General features: G+C 46.0%; 1 protein-coding gene across 5 annotated transcripts in view; it reads right to left on the reverse strand.

Moving 5' to 3' along the window:
- Window positions 1-5,517, reverse strand: part of SVOP (SV2 related protein) — a 76,561-nt gene that overhangs the window by 70,649 nt on the left and 395 nt on the right. The window contains exon 1 of one of the 5 annotated variants that reach the window (XM_074206082.1): window positions 5,095-5,459. The exons of 3 other annotated variants lie outside the window; for them this stretch is intronic. The gene's annotated coding sequence lies outside the window, so the exon portion shown is untranslated. One more of the 5 variants, XM_074206083.1, reaches the window with a different exon arrangement.

Genomic DNA, 5,517 nt, shown 5'->3' on the forward strand with positions numbered 1-5,517 from the left:
CAGCTACCCTCAGAGGAAGCCCTTATTCTTGAGAAATAGAGGTTTGTGTGCTCCTGGTTTTACCCCTTCAAACACGAATATTAAAAATTGATTTTATATAAAAATGGCATGGTGCAGTAGAATAGGAGCTGGGGTAGAGTAGGAGAACCCTCACTTTGCCATTTACCTGTCTAACCTTGGGCAAATGAGCTCTTCTCTCTGGGCCTCAGTTTCCTCATCTGAACTATATAGAGGTCAGGTCAAGGCTCTCTAAGGATCATGAATCTAGAGTTGGAAGGGCCCTCAATGTTCATGGAGCCTGAGAGGAGCAGAGAGGTTCAGACTTGCCTAGGGATCACCTGGCCAGTGAGTGTCCCAGGCACTGGTCTAGCCCATACCCTACTGATCTTGCTTTCCTGTAGAGCTTACCTCACAGGCGATGTTGTAAGGTTCAAATGGGATAACTATGGGAAAATGCTCTGTAAGCCCTAAAGTGCTCTATGGATCAGCTGTGATTGTGGTTACTGTGCTAGGTACTGGTGGGGATTAAAAGTTTAATTAAAACATCAAACTCCTGCCTTTAAGGGGGGTTATGGCATAATCAAGATGATGATGATGATGATGATAGATAGATATAAGCAAGAGGATTAGGGCTTCAGAACAGTGTTAAAAGGATGTAAGGTTTGAGAGAAGGTTTGGACTGTTGGGGGCATAAGGGCAGATTTTTCTAGAGATGTTAGGAATGAGAGACACAGACAAAGATATATATGTGTGTGTGTATATATATATATATATATATATAGATCGACAATGATAGAATAGGAGAAGGGAGGGAAGGAGAGAAAAGAGAAAGGGAGGAGAGAGGAAGAGGAAGACTTGACTGGAGTCTAGTCCTCAAGGCAGAGAGCAATGAGCGAGTATATAATACTTGGCAGTGAGTCATAGTGAAGTGATGAATGTAGTCAAAAAGCCCTTAATTTGAATCCTGCCTCAGATGCCTGAAAAAATACTTAGTGTTTCTCAGGTTCCTCATCTATAAGAGGGAGAGGAATACCTCTCGATATGATTGGAAGGGCCAAAAGAGCTGAAGTAACATACTTGGCAAACCTTAAAGAGTTACACAAATACCGTCCACTACACACAAGTTGGTGATAAGGATAGGGGTGGCTTGTGAACTTAAGACAACATTTTTGGTACCAGTATTTTGCTACCATTTGAGTCATTCATGCTACAAACAAGGTGAAACCCCCCATGCTGTGGAGTGGCAGCAGATTACAAAGGGGATCAAAATACCACCTTGCCCTTCCAGACTGTTACCTTGGTCAAATTGTCTCTTATTGTGTGACAGTATAAATTGCTCTTGCTGGGCTTACTTCATTCTGCATTGGTTATCCAAGTGTCTTCCCATATTTCTCTTAATTTCTGGCCTCTGAAATACCTTCTAATTCTAGCTCTGTCTTCCTAGATTCGATTCGATTTACACATCTGTGTGTAAAACTCTGAGAAAGGCACTGTTTCCTTCTTTGTAAATCGACAGACAGCTAGGGCCCCTTCCACATCTAAATCTGATACTTTGAGACTAGGAGTCAACAAATGTCACATAAAAAGGATTTGAATTTACTCAGGGGGCAAAGGGAACTACTGACAATTGAAGAGGCTCCTTTTAACAACTCAGAAGGTCTGAATTATCTACCACTTCCTTTCTCAAGAAATTTCAGTAATTCCCCAGTTCCATTTTGAGGTTGTAAGTCTGAATCCCATCTTAAAACCAAAATGATATAAAGTCTACAGAAAATAGAAATGCTCTTTGGGCAGTTTGTTTATCTCATTTATCTCAGGAACATAGAAGCACACGCTTTCGACTGCATTAGCTCGTCAAAAGCCTTGCCTCTGAGAGACTGACCCTGTGACCCTGTTGTCTCTAATATCCAGGAGATCTTTCTTTTCGTCTGATGTATGGCAGTATGGTGTAGGGATGGCCACTCAGTGCACCACTCTCACTATAAATTAATAATACATCACTATTTATAAGAACATCTATTATTCAGGGGCAGCTGTACTTGGACTGGCTAGACCCCAGGTTTGTTGTGGGCACCAACCAATGAAGACAATAACTTGAGCAGGCAGTCTGTGGAAAAGAATGGGACAAAGATATGGGGGGGGGGGGAACTGTCATTATGTGAAGGTTTTTTCCTTTTATTTATTTACACTAGCTAACATACCTGCTGAGGTTTTTTTATGGTTTTGATGAGCTGTCATATCCCATTTTTGGCAAAGATTTTATTATAACAGAGGATCTAGATATTTCAGATGATGAGTTTCTTAGGATGGTGCCCTAGCAGGACATATATAATTCCATAACCAAGTTTACATGCAAAACTTTCCATTCAGTTGGACCTGAAAGAACTTGCATTTCACAGGAATAATCTTAATTTTAAGAACCCAAGGTGACCAGTGTCAAAATTAGGAATTTTGATACCTGGGGCAAATCAGCAGATTGATTCCTTACTTCATTGTCATTGACGCCTAAATTGTTTTACTGGTTTTGCTTGCCTTACTCTTCTTCAGTCTTTCCATGTTTCTCAGAGTTCCTCAAGTTTTTGTTCATGATAAAAGACTATTCCATTACATTCTGTGCCATGATTTCCAATTTCAACTTTCACTATCCTCAACTTTTGAATCCTTTGCTCCTTTCTCTTCGTTTCACTCTTCTCTTGCCAAACCTCTTGGATTGTTCCCATCATCTACCTCTTCTCTTCCTACTTAGGAGTTTCTCCATGAAGTTTGATGTAAATCCTACAACTGTGCTAACTGGTTTACTGCAGTAATGGAGGCTTTTTATTCCTTCCTAATTGATAACATGTCTCACTTTCCATAGAAACAACTCTAAAACTTCCCTCCCCATCCCACATCTCATATCTCTCTCTCTTACTTTTAGCTTAGAAACTTCCCTCTTTTGAAAAAAAAAACCTATTCAACACAAGTACCCTCTTCTCTCATTCCCTTGATCTTAAAACCCTAGGCATCATCCTCCATTCTTTTATTTACCTGAGCCTCTGACAGAGGTAGCTTTTTTGTCAAGGTCAACCCATCTAATTAGTGTGCTCTCTCTCACTCTTTTCCCCTCCTGCATTCTCCAGCAGATTGCATTTTCAATCCTTCTTTCTTGAACCTCTTCCTCTATCAACTGGTTCCTTCCCTACTACATTCAAACGTTTCTGAGGCTCCCCCATCCTTAAAAAAGCAAAATCCCTAAACCCTATATCTTTCTCGGTCATCCTCTCTTCTCAAGCACTCCTCACCTCTTTGAACTTTGCTTCCATTCCATTATTCAACTGAAGCCACTCTCTCCAAAGTTACCAATCATCTAACCAGATTTCTCCCCAACTACCCAATCCTAATCCTTCTCAATCCATCTGCCCCATTTAATGCTATTATCAGGGATCTTTTTCAAACAAGGGGCTTGGACATCAGAGATTAAAGGAGGAAAGGGGGGGGGGGAATGAATGAGTCAAGGGAAGAAGTGGAAGGCCAAGGCACCCATCTATTTTCTCAGGCTCAAGGAGAGAAGAAAATGTTTGGAATAGCCCAGGCAATATAGTATAAGAGAATTAGAGGAATGTCAAAGGATTGCCTTTTACCAGGGAGAGATCAATTGAGATTACATAATATAAATCTGTAATGGAATCAGAAGATATCAAAATTCCACAGTGTTTCTTCAATTCAGATGGCACAGGAAGAGAACCACTGAATTTTCCTGATGAGCTTTCTCATCTCTATTGTTTTCTATTCTAAGGGCTCTACCAGCTCAAACATTCTCTATTCTAAGTTTCTTTTGCAGTCAGCATTCACATTTGGTCCCCTATGCCTCCTGAAACCTGGTGGGTACACTCCTTGGGCTCTGCCCTAGGTACCCTCCTCATCTGTTCTTTTTATATTTTATCTCAGCTATCTCAACAGCTTCCTTGGGGCTCTTTATATAGAGATCTCCTGGATCCATAGAAACCCTCATCTCTCCCTTGAGCTCCAGTTCTGTATTTCCAATTGTCTGTGTCTTCTGGTCAGTCACATCCGAAATAGAGTTCGTTATCTTTTCATTACCGTATCTGGCCACTGGACCCAGTTGGCTCTGGAGGAGAAAGTGAGGCTGGTGACATTGCACAGATACAAATCCAACTGATGTGCACGTCATAGCATCACGTTCCTGATGTCATGAACTTCTTTCAGAAAGGACAAACACCAAATCCACCCAAGGTCAGCTAGGTTGCCCAGTGGATACAGCACTAGGCTTGGAGTCAGGAAGATTCAACTTCATGAGTTCCAATTCAGCCTCAGAAACTAACACTGTGACTCTGGGCAAGTCACTTAACCATGTTTGTCTCAGTTTCCTCATCTGTAAAATAAGCTGGAGGAGTGGTACACCACTCTAGAGTCTGCGCAGAAGAACCCCAACAGGGTCACAGTCAGACCAGACCTGACTGAACAACAAACCCACCTACCTACCCAACCTCTTCACATCCCTACTTTCTTGGAACGAACCCCTATTTACCCGGGACATGGGAATCACCCCGAACTCCCCCGCCTCTGCTCTCCCGCACCATTTGGCGGGCCGGCTCTTGCTAAGTCTGCCCTCAGCAGCTCTCGCCACAGGCAGCCACGGCCTGGGCCGGGTGGCCCCTTCCAGGTCCCGTTCACCTGGAGTATTTCTCCTTGATGGTCCCTGGCCGCACCTTCCCCGTCTGTAAAGACCCACATTCCCAGAACACAGGTCTGACTTTCTCACCACCCTGCTCCAGAAGTTTCAGTGGTTCCCTATCTTCTCTTAAGATCAAATACAAAGGGGCGGCTGGGTGGTGCAGTGGATGGAGCCCCGGCCCTGGAGTGAGGAGGACCTGGGTTCAAATCTCGCCTCAGACACCTAATAATGACCTAGCCGTGTGACTTTGGGCAAGCCACTTTACAAAAATCTGAAAAAAAAAGATCCAATACCAAGTCCCAGCCAGGATGATTGCCCCTTTCCCCCGTGACTCCTTCCCAACTGCGGCCAGCCCGGCCTCCTCCCCTGCTGTGCCCAAGGCCCGCGTCCCTGGGCATCAGCAGCCCTTCTTGCTTTGCCTTTTGGGCGGGTTAAGTGTCCGGCCCAAGGTCACACGGCTAGCGGTGCCTGGGCCCGTCCCGGGGCTCTCCGCGGCGACCCCTTGCTCCGGGCCCTTCCCGGGGCTTCCACGTCCGCCGTTCGGGGTTAGACTCCAGGCTCCGGGGGGCCGAGGCTCGGGGCGCGGCCTGTCCGCCCCTGCGGCCTGCCTCGGTCTCCTCGCCTCTAAGGGGGTGAAGGACGACCCGCCCCCGCCGCGGGGCCCCGCGCTCGGCCCACTCCTCCGCGCGGTCCGCGCCGGGCTTTATCCTCCTCCCCGCGGCGCCGCAGCGCGGGCCTCGGCGTCTGCGCAAAGCGAGCGCGCCGGCCGCGCCCTCCCCGCCCCCACCCCGGCGTCCGCTTCGTAGCAACGAGCTCGCGAACCCTCCGGCGCGTGCGCATAC

Source organism: Macrotis lagotis, chromosome X (assembly GCF_037893015.1).
Source record: "Macrotis lagotis isolate mMagLag1 chromosome X, bilby.v1.9.chrom.fasta, whole genome shotgun sequence".
Classification (NCBI taxonomy): domain Eukaryota; kingdom Metazoa; phylum Chordata; class Mammalia; order Peramelemorphia; family Peramelidae; genus Macrotis; species Macrotis lagotis.